Below are 18,215 nucleotides of genomic sequence, written 5' to 3'. Positions count from 1 at the left end.
ATCCTCGTCTTCACTGGGTCCACTCTTGGTTATCTCTTACCTTTACTTGTGCTAGCTTATTAGTGTTACTTCTCTTGCTTGCTTGTTTGTTCGTTGTTGTTGCATCATATAGGTTGCTCACCTAGTTGCACATCTAGACAACCTACTTTGTTGCAAAGTTTAATTTGGTAAAGAAACAAAAAAATTGTTAGTTGCCTATTCACCCCCCCTCTAGTCAACCATATCGATCCTTTCAATTGGTATCAGAGCCTCGTCTCTTTACTAAGGACTTTGTCGTCCGAAGAGTATGGTTGATACCATAGACGGTGTGGAGGAACACTCCGGTGTGAATCCAATCTCATCTACGGGCGATGGGGAAATCTCGATCTCTCGTGAGGAGTTCAATGTGGCCTTGGAGACTTTGAAAACCTCCATGACGACCGAGGTTGAAAGCATGTTTACTAAATTCATTGAAGGGATTAAACTATCCACCACACCATTCAAAGTGGGTGATCCCACCAACAAGGTGACGGATGCTATCTCCAACAAGGGGGAAGCTAGTAGTGAAAAGGCTCCTTTTTCTAGTGGTAAAAATGGCACCGGCATCTTTGCCCATGTGGAACCGCCACTTGTGTATGGTGAACCGATTCCTTCCACTCATTTGAATCATGCCGGTCCTCCCCCTAAGATTGTGAAAAATGAGGACTTTGATTCTTGGGTCTATCGCTTTAAGCGTCATTTAAATCATATGAACACTAATCTTTGGAGAATCATTGAAGAAGGTTTCCATCCGCATGATCCAAGCAACTTCACTCCTTGAGAAGCCGTGGATAATCAATTCAATGAGAATGGTCTGTTCATCACTCAAGATGTAATTCCACCCGAAGATCTTCCTCATCTTCGGCCCTTCGCCTTGGCCAAGGATGCATCGCTTTGTGTTGTCTCTCTCTACCGGGGAAGCGCAAGCATCCAACGCTCCAACTATGAAGTAGTGCAAGATGAAGCCGATGAGTTTGCAATGAAAGAAGATGAAGAACCTCGTGAGCTTTATCGGAGAGTAACCAAACTCGCGGTCTCACTCCGAGATCATGGGAGCAAGGACACATATGACAATCGGATCAAGCGCAAATTCCTCAAGGCAATGATGCCGTACCATAAGGCCATGTCCTCCGTCATTCGTCAAAGGCCGGACTTCCACACTTTGACCTCAAGTGAAGTGTTGGATGAGTTTGTGGCTATGAACATCTTGGACAAGACCGCCGACAATGCGGTGCTTCGTTCTCAAAAGGCAAAGAAGCCCAACCTTGCATTGAAGGCCAAGGTTTGTGTTCAAGAAGAAGAAGAAGAGGATGAAGAGGAAAGCAACCTGGAAGATACAAAGTATGCCTATCATGAACACATGGCACTTGCTTCAAGGCAATTCTGGAGCAAGAAAAACTCAAGGCCAAACTTTAACAAGAACAACTCAAGTGGCACGAAGAGCAAGAAACGTGTGAGGACTTGCTACAATTGTGGCAATGTGAGTCACTTTGTTGCGGAGTGCCCGTATGAGAAGAGGGAAGACAATGGTGGCAAGCTCATTCGAAAAGACAATGCCAAGTCTTTCCCTAACAAGAGCAACTTCACCAAGAAAACCCCTCACAAGGCGTTGGTGGTTCAAGAAGAGTACCATGAGGATGATGATGATGATGAAGATGGTGAGTCAGTTCCCTTGGCCTCCATTGCCATTGCAAGAACTCCAAGGATATCTCTCTTCGACTCACCCAATGAGAACATCTCCGCCAAGTGCCTCATGGCTAAAGCCACCAACAAGGTAACCCCCAACATGACCTAATGTGGAGGAAAATGAGTTTGATTCCTTTATGGGTAAACTCAAGGGTAAAATCAAGAAGCATTTTGTTGCTCTCTTGGAACAACTTGGTGAAGCCAATGACGTGATCGAGGCTCACGAAGATACTATCTCCAAAATGGAGGGGCAAAGTCATGACTATGCCGATGAGATTTCGGATCTTTCCAATGCTCTTGAGGAAGAGCGTGGTCTTCGTTTGGCTCTTGAGGAGTCACACAACGTTGATCATGCTAAGTTGAAGAAAGATTTGGATCATGCTCTCGTTGTTTCTCATGTGCTAAACTCCGAGAAGGCCAAACTTGGGGTTGATCTTGCTAGACTCAAAGAGGAGTTTGATCTACTTGACAAGTCTCACAAGGTCTTGAAGGGTGCTCATGCTAGCCTCAAAGAGTCTCATGATCAACTTCAAGTAAAGCTAACCAAGGAGAAAGCCATTTTTCCTGATATAATGTTAATTGATAATGCAAATGCTACTAACCCATGTTGTGAGCATGTGCATCTTGTTGAGAAGAACGCTAAGCTAAAGGTGCAACTTGAGAAAGGTCTTGTGTCTTGCATACCAGGCAAGAAGAACCTCAACGACCTTTTGACCAACCAAAAGGGAGTTGTGGCCAAGGAAGGGATTGGGTACGTGCCCAAGTCCAAGAACAACAACAAGAATGACAAGACCAAACGACCTCCTCCTCCCAAGCAGACTTTTGTGAAGGAGGGAGTGGGTGCTTCCAAGGAGAAGAAGAACAATGCAAAGGGTGGCAGTGTCAAGAAGGGCGATGTCACCCCTTCCAACAAAGCCAGCGATTTTAATCCTTCTTATGTGTTATGTCGTGCTAGTGATGGGCATGTTTATGCCAAATTTGTTGGTTCTCCTCATGAGTATATTTAATGGTCTATTTGGGTTCCTAAGACCCTTGTTACTAACATCAAAGGACCCATTACAAAATGGGTACCTAAAACCAAGCATTGATCTCTTATAGGTGTTTGCTTCCGGTGGGGGATCATGGTTGCTCGATAGTGGAGCTACTAATCATATGACCGAAAGCAAGGACTTGGTGGTGGACGTGCAAAAGATTCCATCCATGCCGACCAACGTCGAGTGGGGTGACGCCTCATCATCTAAGGTATTGGGACTCGGCAAAGTTGTCATTTCTCATGATCTTACGATTGAGAAGGTCATGCTTGTTGAGTCCCTTGCAAATAATTTACTTTCCGTTCGCCAACTAGCACTCATGGGCTTTGCCACTTTCTTTGATGTTGATACCATGGCCCTCTTGTGGAGCAAGACTCTTAAAGTAGCCTTTGTTGGGCATGTCGAGAACGGTCTCTATGTGATTAACATTTCGGAGCAACCCACTAAGACCGCGACATGCCTAATGGCTAAAGTTGACGTGGGATGGCTTTGGCATCACCGTTTAGCCCACGTCAATATGAGATATTTGCAAAGTCTTCTCAAGGGGGATCATGTCCGTGGACTAACAAATGTTAGTTTTGCCAAAGATCGTGCTTGTAGTGCTTGCATCGAAGGAAAGCTACATGAGAAGGCTCACCCTCCCACGACTATCATCTACTCGAAGAAGCCTTTGGAGCTCCTTCATTTGGATCTCTTCGGGCCTCCATCCTTTGATAGTCTTGGCGGTAGAAAGTATTGCTTGGTGATTGTGGATGACTATTCAAGATACACTTGGTTATATTTCTTCAAGAGGAAAAGCGAGACCCAACAAACCGTCATCGACTTTGCAAATGAAGCTCAACGACAACACAATACAAAGATCTTGACTATAAGAAGTGACAACGGCTCCGAGTTCAAGAACTACACCTTGGATGAGTTTTTGAGTGATGAGGGAATCAAGCATCAATATTCCGCACCTTATACCCCTCAACAAAATGGTGTAGCAGAGAAGAAGAACCGGACGTTGATGGATGCGGCAAGGACCATGATGGCGGAGTTCAAGTCTCCCTACAACTTTTGGGCCGAAGCCATCAACACCGCATGTCATGCATCTAATCGACTCTACCTCCGCAAAGGCTTAAACAAGACTCCATATGAGATACTCACCAGTAACAAAGGCCAACCTCAAGTACTTCCAGGTATTCGGGTGTAAGTGTTTCATTCTCAAGAAAGGTGACCGTTTGTCTAAATTTGAGGCTAGAGCTTATGACGGCATATTTGTTGGTTATGCTACAAACTCTCATGCTTACCGCGTTCTCAATAAGTTCACGGGACTTATTGAGGAAACGTGTAATGTGGAGTTTGATGAGAATAACGGCTCCCAAGTGGAGCAAAGTGGTACTTGTGATGTAGGTGATAAAATTCCTCCCCAAGCCATAAGAAGAATGGGTGTTGGTCATATCCTACCCATTGAGGAACCCCTTGTGGCCGAAGGAGAAGGACAATGTTCCACTCAAGTGGAACCTTCACCAACCCAAGACCCACACGCTTCTGAAGAATAGAGTGAGGGTCCTCAACCTCAAGAACAAGACAAAGGGCAAGATCAATATCAAGATGGTGTTGTAACATCAAGTGATGTCCAAGGTCAAGCTCCCTCCTCCAAGCAAGTTCAAGATCAAGAGCTTCCACGATATCAAGAACAAGCTCAAGACGACGTTCAAGATGATCAAGTGACCATTCCTCGTCTCACCCCCGAGGAGGAATTGGAGCATCGAGCTGCCAAGGTTGCTTCCAAGCTCTCCACCAAAGATCATCTCATGACAAATGTGCTTGGAAGCTTAAGAAAGGGGGTAAGAACTCGTAGACAATTGGCAAACTATTGTGAAAATCACGCGTTTGTCTCTTGTATTGAACCCTAAAAGGTCTATGAGGCGCTCGAAGATCCGGATTGGCTCAATGCCATGCATGAAGAACTCAACAACTTTGAGCGACACAAAGTGTGGAGATTGGTGCCAAGGCCAACGGTGAACCACAATGTCATTGGAACCAAGTGGATATTCAAGAACAAGCAAGATGCTCATGGGATTATCATTCGCAACAAGGCTCGTTTGGTAGCACAAGGCTACTCCCAAGTCGAGGGTATCAACTACGATGAAACCTTTACTCCCGTTGCTCGTCTTGAATCCATTCGCTTGCTAATTGCCTATGCTTCTCATCATAACTTTAGGTTACAACAAATGGATGTGAAGAGTGCTTTTCTTAATGGTCCTATTAATGAATTGGTTTATGTCAAGCAACCCCCCAGGTTCGAGGATCACTACTTTCCCGATCATGTGTATCAACTCGATAAGGCACTCTATGGCCTTAAACAAGCCCCACGTGCGTGGTATGGCCACCTTACCAATTTGTTACAAGACCGTGGTTTTGAAGTTGGGCTAATCGACCCCACTCTTTTTACTAATAAGGTCAAAGGGGAATTGTTTGTGTGCCAATTATATGTTGATGATATTATCTTTGGTTCCCCTAACAAAGCTTTCAATGAGGAATTTGCCGCTCTAATGACCTCAAAGTTCGAGATGTCTTCCATGGGAGAGTTAAAGTTTTTTCTCGGGTTCGAAGTGAAGCAACGGAGAGAAGGAACCTTCATCAACCAAGCCAAATGCACTCAATACATGCTCAAGAGATTCAAGCTAAGTGATGTCAAGCTAGCTTCCACTCCCATGCCCACCAAGTGCCAACTTGACATTGATCCCTATGGTAAAGCGGTGGATCAAAAGGTATATCACTCCATGATAGGCTCTTTGCTTTACCTTTGTGCATCTAGACCGGATATCATGTTGAGTGTGGGTATTTGTGCATGGTTTCATGCCGCACCTAAGGAAAGTCACTTTGTGGCGGTCAAGCAAATCTTTCGATATTTGGCTCATACCCCAAACTTTGGCTTATGGTACCCAGAGGAGCAAACTTCAAGCTTGCAGGTTATTCGGACTCGGATTGGGCGGGGGACAAAGTGGATAGGAAGTCCACTTCTAGAGGGTGCCAATTTCTTGGCTGCTCTTTGGTGAGTTGGTCTTCCAAGAAGCAAAGTTGTGTGTCTCTCTCGTCCACAGAAGCGGAGTATGTGGCTGCCGGTAGTTGTTGTGCTCAACTTTTATGGATGAGGCAAACTTTAAAGGATTACGATGTCATTTGTGACAAAGTGCCTCTTTGGTGTGACAATGAAAGTGCCATCAAGATTTCTCTCAACCTGGTGCAACTCTTCAAGACAAAGCATATTGAGATTCGGTATCACTTCATCCAGGATCACATAAGGCGAGGGGAAATCGAGCTCAACTACGTCAACCCTCATGATAACCTGGCAGATATTTTCACAAAACCCTTGGATGAAGCAAGATTTCGCGAGTTAAGGCATGAGCTAAATATCATTGATTTGAGCAATGTTGCTTGAACCCTTGCACACCCCACCATACTCAACTTGTTATCTTGTTTAGATGTAGGAATGGACATAGGGGGAGTGGTGTTCTCTCAATGAACTCTTCCTCCCCCCCCCATTATGCATAAATTGATCAACTCTTTCACATTATCTTGTTTAAAGACGAGTTTTGGTCATGGGCCCAAGGATAATTCTTCACGGTGCCATACCAATTGACTCATACATAGGTGGCTACGCCCACCGACCCCCTTGATAGTGTTGTGCTTTGTGTTTGTCCTTCTTGCCCTTGCCTTAGTTTGTTTTATTAGGCTCTAGGTGTTGGGATCTCCAAGTGTGGTTCTCTTTCGTTTTCTTTTCGTTTTTGTTGGTTTCTTGGAGACCCACCTTTTTCCCCGTGCCTTCTCTACCCCAAGCCTTCCCTTCCTCGAGCCATCTAGTCTAATTACACACACTTGACCATGGCTTTGGTGATGGTGACCGGGCGGTACAACTGGGGTCATGGGCGGTTCTACCGCTGGTGCTCTCCAGGCGGTCTCCCAGCGGTGCTTGAGAGGTTCCACCGCTCAACCACTGGGGTGCCCGTCTGGCCGGTTCTACCGGTTGGTTACGGCGGTACTACCGCTGCCTCTTGGCGACGGAAGTACCGCCCGCAACCACTGGCTCGTACCAGGCAGCGGTACAACCGCTTCCTTAAGCGGTACAACCGCCGCGCGACTTTGGGCCTATATATTCCCATCGGGGCTGGTGGGGGTTTCTTTTCTCTCTCCCTCAGCCCTTCCCATCTTGTGCCCTGGCCACCGGTCGCCATTGCCTCTGCCCCGTAGTGCTTCTTGCGCTTCGGATCTGTGTGGTCTCCGTGGATCCTCTCCAAGGAGGCCTCCTCCTTCCCGATTTCTTCCCATGGATGCGGGTAATGCCCCATTGTCCTTCATTCTTCGTTCTAGGGTTTGTTCCCCTTGCTCTAGGGCATTACTTAACATTCCGTGTTTATTGTTTAAACTATTGGGTGGAAGAGACCCCTTTTTGCCTCCTACTTAGATTGCACGTCTTTGAGAGTAGAAAATGGCTAGTGTGATTCATATTTCGCGGTTAAATCTAGTCCCTACTAGTAGTACCACTGTTCAGCGGTTCTACCGCCTCTACGGGTGGTACAACCGCTGGAGCAGTACTACCAGTAGGAGAACCGGTTCAACCGGGATATCTGCACCATGTAGCCCTGTTTTATTTTCTAAGTTCGTGCAATATATCTTTTCTTCTGTTTGTGTGTGCAATCCTCTCATCTTTGCTGGGTTTCTTGTATTCTCCTAGTGCATGTGTTCAGGTGGCTCTAGTTCTTGCTCTGCTCCTCGCAAGACCAAGAAGAGGGCACGATGAACCTTGCGTCCAGTTGTGTCTGATGATGAAGAAGAGGTTGTGATTCCCACCAAGCCCACTCGCCGTGAGAAGTCTGCCGCTGCCAAGCAACGTGTGGTTTTGCCCTTGCATCGTTGGAAAGCCAAGGTTTGGGAAGCTTTCCACTCAAAGAATCCTTATGAGGTTTCCATTGCTCCTCGTTGGACCACTATTCAGTTCCGGAATGAGATGCAAGTGTGGATTGTTCACGAACTCTTTGAGCACAACAAGAACAGGTATGCCAAGCAGTGGACCATCGATCTTGACCATTGGAGGAACAACTTGGAGTATTTTGGTGAGGCACTGGCTCTCTGTGAGGAGTTTGATCTTGTCAAGCTCATGTTTGTCAACTATGACTTTGATGTTCAAATCGTCCACCAGTTCTATGCCACGGTTCACTTTGGAGAAGATGACGCGCGCACTCTCACTTTCATGTGTCGCGATGAGCTCTTTCAAGTTCCCTGGAGGGCCTTTTGCAATGCTATTGGGTATGACGATACCGGTCTGGAAGGTAGAGGTGGCATTCGCCCTCATGACCATTCTAAGTCTATGCCTAAGGAGAAGCTTGCCCTGATGTCTACTACACAACCTTCTTCTTGTAGACGTTGTTGGGCCTCCAAGTGCAGAGGTTTGTAGGACAGTGGCAAATTTCCCTCAAGTGGATGACCTAAGGTTTATCAATCCGTAGGAGGCGTAGGATGAAGATGGTCTCTCTCAAGCAACCCTTCAACCAAATAACAAAGAGTCTCTTGTGTCCCCAACACACCCAATACAATGGTAAATTGTATAGGTGCACTAGTTCTGCGAAGAGATGGTGATCAAGTGGTATATGGATGGTAGATAATAGTTTTTATAATCTGAAAATATAAAAACAACAAGGTAACGAATGGTAAAAGTGAGCGTAAACGGTATTGCAATGCTAGGAAACAAGGCCTAGGGTTCATACTTTCACTAGTGCAAGTCCTCTCAACAATAATAACATAATTGGATCACATAACTATCCCTCAACATGCAACAAAGAGTCACTCCAAAGTCACTAATAGCGGAGAACAAACGAAGAGATTATGGTAGGGTACGAAACCACCTCAAAGTTATTCTTTCCAATCAATCCGTTGGGATATTCCTATAAGTGTCACAAACAGCCCTAGAGTTCATACTAGAATAACACCTTAAAACACAAATCAACCAAAACCCTAATGTCACCTAGATACTCCAATGTCACTTCAAATATCCGTGGGTATGATTATACGATATGCATCAGACAATATCAGATTCATCTATTCAACCAACACATAGAACCTCAAAGAGTGCCCCAAAGTTTCTACCGGAGAATCATGACGAAAACGTGTGCCAACCCCTATGCATAGGTTCATGGGCACAACCCGCAAGTTGATCACCAAAACATACATCAAGTGAATCACGTGGTATCCCATTGTCACCATAGATACGCACGGTAAGACATACATCAAGTGTTCTCAAATCTTTAAAGACTCAATCCGATAAGATAACTTCAAAGGGAAAACTCAATCCATTACAAGAGAGTAGAGGGGGGAAGAAACATCATAGGATCCAACTATAATAACAAAGCTCGCGATACATAAAGATCGTATCACCTCAAGAACACAAGAGAGGAAGATCAAACACATAGCTAATGGTACATACCCTCAGCCCCCAGGGATAACTACACCCTCCTCGTCATGGAGAGCACCGGGATGATGAAGATGGTCACCGGAGAGGGATTCCCCCTCCGGCAGGGTGCCGGAACGGGTCTAGATTGGCTTTCGGTGGCTACGGAGGCTTCTGGCGGTGGAACTCCTGATCTATTGTGCTCCCAGATGTTTTTAGGGTATATGGAGATATATAGGCGGAAGAAGTACATCAGGGGAGCCAGGAGGGGCCCACGAGGGTGGAGGGCGCGCCCAGGGGGGTGGGCGCGCCCCCCTACGTCGTGGCCTCCTCGAAGCTTCCCTTCACTACTAGGAAAAAGCCTAGTAGTAGCGCGGGTTAAAAGCTAGTAGTAGCGGGCGCCTGCGCTACTACTACGGTGCTACAGCTAACTAGTAGTAGTAGCGCGGTGCATCCCGCGCTACTAGTACGTGTGTTAGTAGTAGCGCGTGTCTGTGACCCGCGCTACTACTATTAATTTGAAAAAACAAAAAAAATATCGACCCCATGACGCGCGCACGTTGGCCGAGAGCAGGGAGATCTCGTCCATGATGCGTGCCTCGAGGAAGCCATCGAGGGCGGACGCGGAGGCCAGCCCGGAGTGGGCCAGGAGCTAGAGGACCTGCATCTTGGCATCGTGCGTGGGGAGCAACACCTCGCGGCGGCCGTTGCCGTTGAGGTCGGCGACGAGTGGCGGTAGGAGGCGGTCCATGTCTTCCAAAACGAGAAGTCACCCTCGTGCTGCCGGAGGAGGAGGGGGATGGGTTAGCTAGAGTTCCGGATCAAATCGGAGAGGGGGGAGGAGGGCTGACCTGGAGCAAGAAGAAGACGGTGAAGGCAGCGAGGAGGAGGATGCCGTGGTCGCACTTCCGCATCTTGGCGGCGGTGAGGAGCTCCGGCGACCGCCCACCGAAGAGATCTCGGAGAGGGAGGGGGCGAAGAAAGCAGAGTGTACCAGCGGCGGCCACCGCTGGAGTATGAGGGAGAGACGAGGAAAGTGAGAGATGGGGAAAGTGAGGGAGAGAGGAGGGATTCGGCTGAGGATACGGGGATTTCACCTACCTCGTACTTAGTAGTAGCGAGGGGTGTAAAATCGCGCTACTACTATCAACTTAGTAGTAGCGCGGGTTTGTACCCCTCGCTACTACTATGGCATGTCCCGGGAGGGCACGGTAGAGACCGCTTAGTAGTAGCGAGGGTTAAAAACCCGCGCTACTAGTATCAACTTAGTAGTAGCGAGGGTTAAAAACCCGCGCTACTAGTAAGTAGCAGTAGCGAGGGTTATAAACCCTCGCTACTAGTAAGCGCTTGTCTATAAGCTTTTCCCTAGTAGTGCTTACGTGGACTCCAAGTCTTCTGGGCTTCTTCTGATCCAAAAATAAGTTCCGCGAAGTTTCAGGTCAATTGGACTCCATTTGATTTTCTTTTTCTGTGATACTCTAAAATAAGGAAAAAAAATAGAAACTGGCACTGGGCTCTGGGTTAATAGGTTAGTCCCAAAAATCATATAAAATAGCATATAAAACATCCAAGGTTGATAATATAATAGCATGGAACAATCAAAAATTATAGATACGTTGGAGACGTATCAGCATCCCCAAGCTTAATTCTTGCTCGTCCTCGAGTAGGTAAATGGTAAAAATAGAATTTTTGATGTGGAATTCTACCTAACATATTTATCAATGTAATTATTCTTTATTGTGGCAAGAATATTCAGATCCATAAGATTCAAGCAAAAAGTTTAATATTGACATAAAAACAATAATACTTCAAGCATACTAACGAAGTAATCATGTCTTCTCAAAATAACATGGCCAAAGAAAGCTAGTCCTACAAAATCATATAGTCTGGCTATGCTCCATCTTCACCACACAAAATATTTAAATCATGCACAACCCCAATAACAAGCCAAGCAATTGTTTCATACTTTTGATGTTCTCAAACTTTTTCAATCTTCACGCAATATATGAGCGTGAGCCATGGACATAGCACTATAGGTGGAATATAATGGTGGTTATGGAGAAGACAAAAAGGAGAAGATAGTCTCACATCAACTAGGCGTATAAATGGGCTATGGAGATGCCCATCAATAGATATCAATGTGAGTGAGTAAGGATTTCCATGCAACGGATGCACTAGAGCTATAAATGTATGAAATCTCAACAAAAGAAACTAGTGGGTGTGCATCCAACTCGCTTGCTCACGAAGACCTAGGGCATTTTGAGGAAGCCCATCATTGGAATATACAAGCCAAGTTCTATAATGAAATATTCCCACTAGTATATGAAAGTGACAACATAGGAGACTCTCTATCATGAAGATCATGGTGCTACTTTGAAGCACAAGTGTGGTAAAAGGATAGTAGCATTGCCCCTTCTCTCTTTTTCTCCCATCATTTTTTTTATTTGGGCCTTTTTTATGGCCTCTTTTTTCTCTCTTTTTTTTATTTGGGCTTCTTTGGCCTCTTTTATTTATTTATTTTGCGTCCGGAGTCTCATCCCGACTTGTGGGGGAATCATAGTCTCCATCATCCTTTCCTCACTGGGACAATGCTCTAATAATGATGATCATCACACTTTTATTTTTCTTACAACTCAACAATTACAACTCGATACTTAGAACAAGATATGACTCTATATGAATGCCTCCCGGGGTGTACCGGGATATGCAATGACTCATGAGTGACATGTATGAAAGAAGTATGAATGGTGGCTTTGCCACAAATACGATGTCGACTACATGATCATGCTAAGCAATATGACAATGATGGAGTGTGTCATAATAAACGGAACGGTGGAAAGTTGCATGGAAATATATCTCGGAATGGCTATGGAAATGCCATAATAGGTAGATATGGTGGCTGTTTTGAGGAAGGTATATGGTGGGTGTATGATAACGGCGAAAGGTGTGCGGTATTAGAGAGGCTAGCAAGGTGGAAGGGTGAGGGTGCGTATAATCCATGGACTCAACATTAGTCATAAAGAAATCACATACTTATTGCAAAAATCTATTAGTTATCAAAACAAATTACTACACGCATGCTCCTAGGGGCATAGATTGGTAGGAAATGACCATCGCTCATCCCTGACTGCCACTCATAAGGAGGACAATCAATAAATACATCATGCTCCGACTTCTTAACATAACGGTTCATCATACGTGCATGCTACGGGAATCACAAACTTCAACACAAGCATTTCTCAAATTCACAACTACTCAAGTAGCATGACTCTAATATCACCATCTTCATATCTCAAAACAATCATCAAGTATCATACTTCTCATAGTATTCAATGCACTTTATATGAAAAAATTTATTATATCCCTCTTGGATGCCCATCATATTAGGACTAGTTTCACAACCAAAGCAAACTACCATGCTGTTCTAAAGACTCTCAAAATAATATAAGTGAAGAATGAGAGATCTATTATTTCTATAAAATAAAACCACCACCGTGCTCTAAAAAGATATAAGTGAAGCACTAGAGCAAATGACAAACTACTCCGAAAGATATAAGTGAAGATTAATGATTAGTCCAATAATTATGCAACTATGTGAAGACTCTGTAACATTTAATAATTTCAGATCTTGGTACTTTATTCAAACAGCAATCAAAACAAAAGTAAATAAAATGACGCTCCAAGCACATATCATGTGGTAAATAAAAATATAGCTCCAAGTAAAGTTACCGATGAACGAAGACGAAAGAGGGGATGCCTTCCGGGGCATCCCCAAGCGTAGGCTCTTGGTTGTCCTTGAATATTACCTTGGGGTGCCTTGGGCATCCCCAAGCTTAGGCTCTTTCCACTCCTTATTCCATAGTCCATCGAATCTTTACCCAAAACTTGAAAACTTCACAACACAAAACTTAACAGAAAACTCGTAAGCTCCGTTAGCGAAAGAAAACAAAACACCACTTCAAGGTACTGTAATTAACTCATTCCTTATTTATATTGGTGTTAAACCTACTGTATTCCAGCTTCTCTATGGGTTATAAACTATTTTACTAGCCATAGATTCATCAAAATAAGCAAACAACACACGGAAAATAGAATCTGTCAAAAACAGAACAATCTGTAGTAATCTGGATCAAACGTATACTTCTAGAACTCATAAAATTCTCAAATAAATTTCTGGATGTGAGGAATTTATCTATTAATCATCTGCAAAAATAATTAACTAAATAGCACTCTCCAATCAAAAAATGGCAGCAATTCTCGTGAGCGCTAAAGTTTTTGTTTTTTACAGCATGATCGCAAAGACTTCCCCAAGTCTTCCCAAAGGTTCTACTTCGCACAAACACTAATTAAAAGAATAACACCACATCTAAACAGAGGCTAGATGAATTATTTATTAATAAACACGAGCAAAAAGCAAGGGACAAAAATAAAATTGGGTTGCCTCCCAACAAGCGCTATCGTTTAACGCCCCTAGCTAGGCATGATGATTTCAATGATGCTCACGTAAAAGATAAGAATTGAAACATAAAGAGAGCCTCATGAAGAATATGACTAGCACATTTAAGTCTAACCCACTTCCTATGCATAGGGATTTTGTGAGCAAACAACTTATTGGAACAATAATCAACTAGCATAGGAAGGTAAAACAAGCATAACTTCAAAACTTTAAGCACATAGAGAGGAAACTTGATATTATTGCAATTCCTACAAGCATATGTTCCTCCCTCATAATAATTTTCAGTAGCATCATGAATGAATTCAACAATATAACCAGCATCTAAAGCATTCTTTTCATGATCTACAAGCATATAATTTTTATTACTCTCCATATAAGCAAATTTCTTCTCATGAATAATAGTGGGAGTATCATAAGAAACTCGAATACTATAAATTGTTTCTACATTAAAAGAATAATGTTCAGAAAAGGGGTAACATTAATCATGACAAGTTTTATAAATATAATCACTACTTTTTATAGCATAAGTATCATCACAATAATCATCATAAGTAGGAGGCATGCTATCATCATTATAAATTTGCATATCAAAACTTGGGAGACTAAAAATATCATCTTCATTAAACATAGCCTCCCCAAGCTTGGGAATGACATTAATTGCAGCAAATATATTCTCAAAAACATCATCTTGATCAAACATAGCATCCCCAAGCTTGGGCCTTTTCATATCATAAGCATAATCACTCTCATAAGTAATAGTATGGATAGCACCAATAGTATAGAAATTATCATACTCTTCCAAGCAAGTGCCAAAAAGATTTTCAAGATCATAAGAAGTATCATTATATTCCACAATTATATTTTCATGAGGCAGAATAGTAATAGGAGCATCATTATTTGGGGGAGATATCTTTTTACCTCTCTTCCTTTTTCTTTTCTTCTTCTTCACCACATCATGTGTGGGTTCAATCCTCTTTTTGGAGCTCCTTATTAATGAGATTGGTTGAATAGGAGGCTCCTCCTCGTTACCTGAATCATCATAAGAAATAATAGGAGGGTATTGGGAAGTATCTTCCCTTTCATTAGTATTCTCTTCATCTTCTATTTGTCTTCTTTTATTTATGTAATTGGCAATATAAGGGTTTTCAATGCAATTCACCGCACAGTACATATAAATTTCCTCTAGATCAAAGCCAAGAAGTTTATAACGGGCAAATTCTGGGAGATCCCTATTTATATGTTTCATTTCTTTGCAACCCATAAGCAAGCTAAGTTCATTATAATGTGCAAGGTAAATCAAGTTATCATAATTTTTGGACACGATTAGTTCGTGAAACAATTTGCATCAGATAGCTAAATGACCACTTTCATTGCAAAGTCCACAAGTACGGCCAAGAAAACTTAAATTTTCAGCACAATCATCTAGTATTTCTTGCAACAATTTAGTTTCTAAGTACTTATGCTTCTTGCAATATCTATCTTCCCTTTTTGGTGTGTACCTACAAACCCAATGCAGTCCTCAAAAATTGGCATGTTTATAGGAGAAATTTTCATCATAACTAGTGCAATCATCATTAGTATCATGGATATTCAAAGAATTCGTACTAACAACATTGCAATCATGATCATCATTCAAATATTTAGTGCCAAACATTTTAATGCATTCTTCTTCTAACAATTTGGCACAATTTTCCTTTCCATCATACTCACAAAAGATATTAAAAAGGTGAAGCGTATGAGACAAACTCAATTCCATTTTTATATAGTTTTCTTTTATAAACTAAACTAGTGATAAAACAAGAAACTAAAAGACTCGATTGCAAGATCTAAAGATATACCTTCAAACTCTAACCTCCCCGGCAACGACGCCAGAAAAAATCTTGATGTCTACTACACAACCTTGTTCTTGTAGACGTTGTTGGGCCTCCAAGTGCAGAGGTTTGTAGGACAGTAGCAAATTTCCCTCAAGTGGATGACCTAAGGTTTATCAATCTGTAGGAGGCATAGGATGAAGATGGTCTATCTCAAGCAACCCTGCAACCAAATAACAAAGAGTCTCTTGTGTCCCCAACACACCCAATACAATGGTAAATTGTATAGGTGCACTAGTTCGGCGAAGAGATGGTGATACAAGTGGTAGATGGATGGTAGATAATAGTTCTTGTAATCTGAAAATATAAAAACAGCAAGGTAACAAATGGTAAAAGTGAGCGTAAACGGTATTGCAATGCTAGGAAACAAGGCCTAAGGTTCATACTTTCACTAGTGCAAGTCCTCTCAATAATAATAACATAATTGCATCTCATAACTATCCCTCAACATGCAACAAAGAGTCACTCCAAAGTCACTAATAGCGGAGAACAAACGAAGAGATTATGGTAGGGTACGAAACCACCTCAAAGTTATTCTTTCCATCAATCCGTTGGGCTATTCCTATAAGTGTCACAAACAGCCCTAGAGTTCGTACTAGAATAACACCTTAAGACACAAATCAACCAAAACCCTAATGTCACCTAGATACTCCAATGTCACCTCAAGTATCCGTGGGTATGATTATACGATATGCATCACGCAATATCAGATTCATCTATTCAACCAACACATAGAACCTCAAAGAGTGCCGCAAAGTTTCTACCGGAGAATAACGACGAAAACATGTGCCAACCCCTATGCATAGGTTCATGGGCGGAACCCGCAAGTTGATCACCAAAACATACATCAAGTGAATCACGTGGTATCCCATTGTCACCACAGATACGCATGGCAAGACATACATCAAGTGTTCTCAAATCTTTAAAGACTCAATCTGATAAGATAACTTCAAAGGGAAAACTCAATCCATTACAAGTGAGTAGAGGGGGGAAGAAACATCATAGGATACAACTATAATAGCAAAGCTCGCGATACATCAAGATCGTATCACCTCAAGAACACAAGAGAGGGAGATCAAACACATAGCTACTGGTACATACCCTCAGCCCCCAGGGAGAACTACACCCTCCTCGTCATGGAGAGCACCGGGATGATGAAGATGGTCACCGGAGAGGGATTCCCCCTCCGGCAGGGTGCCGGAACAGGTCTAGATTGGCTTTCGGTGGCTAAGGAGGCTTCTGGCGGCGGAACTCCCGATCTATTGTACTCCCAGATGTTTTTAGGGTCTATGGAGATATGTAGGTGGAACAAGTACGTCAGGGGAGCCACGAGGGGCCCACGAGGGTGGAGGGCGCCCCCAGGGGGTGGGCGCGCACCCCTACCTTGTGGCCTCCTCGATGCTTCCCTTACGTGGACGCCAAGTCTTCTGGGCTTCTTCTGATCCAAAAATAAGTTCCGTGAAGTTTCAGGTCAATTCGACTCCGTTTGATTTTCTTTTTCTACGATACTCTAAAACAAGGAAAAAAACAAAAACTGGCACTGGGCTCTGGGTTAATAGGTTAGTCCCAAAAATCATATAAAATAGCATATAAATGCATATAAAACATCCAAGGTTGATAATATAATAGCATGGAACAATCAAAAATTATAGATACGTTGGAGACGTATCATGCCCCTCTGTACATTCGGGGTCATGGTATTATTGGAGAATCTAAGGATTTGGTGAAGGTCTATGACATCATGCATCGTGTGTTTCGCAATATGCTTCTGCCCAAGGTGGGAAATCAAGATGAAATCCATGGCTATCTTGTTGACTTGATGGTTGCAATGAAGACCAAGGTGGGTTCTGGGGAAACGTTTGACGTGTCCAACTGGCTGTGGCACGAGATGTACAACATGGTCATCTACAGGAAGGTCCCCATTTATGCTCCATTTGTCATGTGCTTTCTGAACTCGGTATGGGAGGTTCACCGTCCTGGAGAGGCTCTCACCTCTCCCGATAATCTCACTGTTCATGAGGTAAAGCTTCTTAAGAAGAAGAAGCACACCGAGCCTCGCTTCCCTGCCAATGCTCCTGAGGATGTCTATGCCACTTCTAACGATGAGGACTTTGAGATGGAGCCAGGAGCCAAGCCCTCTTGGGTGGACAAGCTCACTGCCAAGGTGAAGAAGATTTTCTGCCTCTAGTCTGACATCCAGAAGTGGATGTATGAGGCCCATGCCAATGAGAAGCATGCCCGGCGTCGCCAAATTGCAATGATGAAGCACCTCAATATGCCGGTTCAGAGTGGCTCTGAGAAGAGTATCACACCGGAGGAGCGTTGGATATCTACCCACAGCACCTAGTTTGATGATGAAGCTCCTCCCCATCCATCCACCTCCTTTGCCGCAGCTGATGATACCGTGGAGGAATCCGATCAAGACGATGTTGACTAGTCTGATGATGACACGGATCCAGATGCTACCGAGGAGTCAGAGGAGGACGATTGAGCCTTGGGATGCTAGCTTCGCTCTTTTTCCTTTTTGGTATCTTGATGCCAAAGGGGGAGAGAGTTTTAGGTCTCGGGATGTGCATGGGTTTTTTATTTTCCTTGTTGCTTGTGTTTTTCCTTTTCGTTCGTTTGTGTTGAACTTTGGCCTATGAACCTTATTGCTTATCTCTGCTTGCTTGGTGTAAGACATGTGCGTATCTAGCTATCTATCTTTATTTTCTGTGATATTG

This window comes from Triticum urartu, chromosome 2A (genome assembly GCF_056163025.1).
Source record: "Triticum urartu cultivar PI428250 chromosome 2A, HENAU_Tu73, whole genome shotgun sequence".
Taxonomy (NCBI): Eukaryota; Viridiplantae; Streptophyta; class Magnoliopsida; order Poales; family Poaceae; genus Triticum; species Triticum urartu.
The sequence above is the reverse complement of the archived record's forward strand: the minus strand, read 5'-3'. Positions refer to the sequence as shown.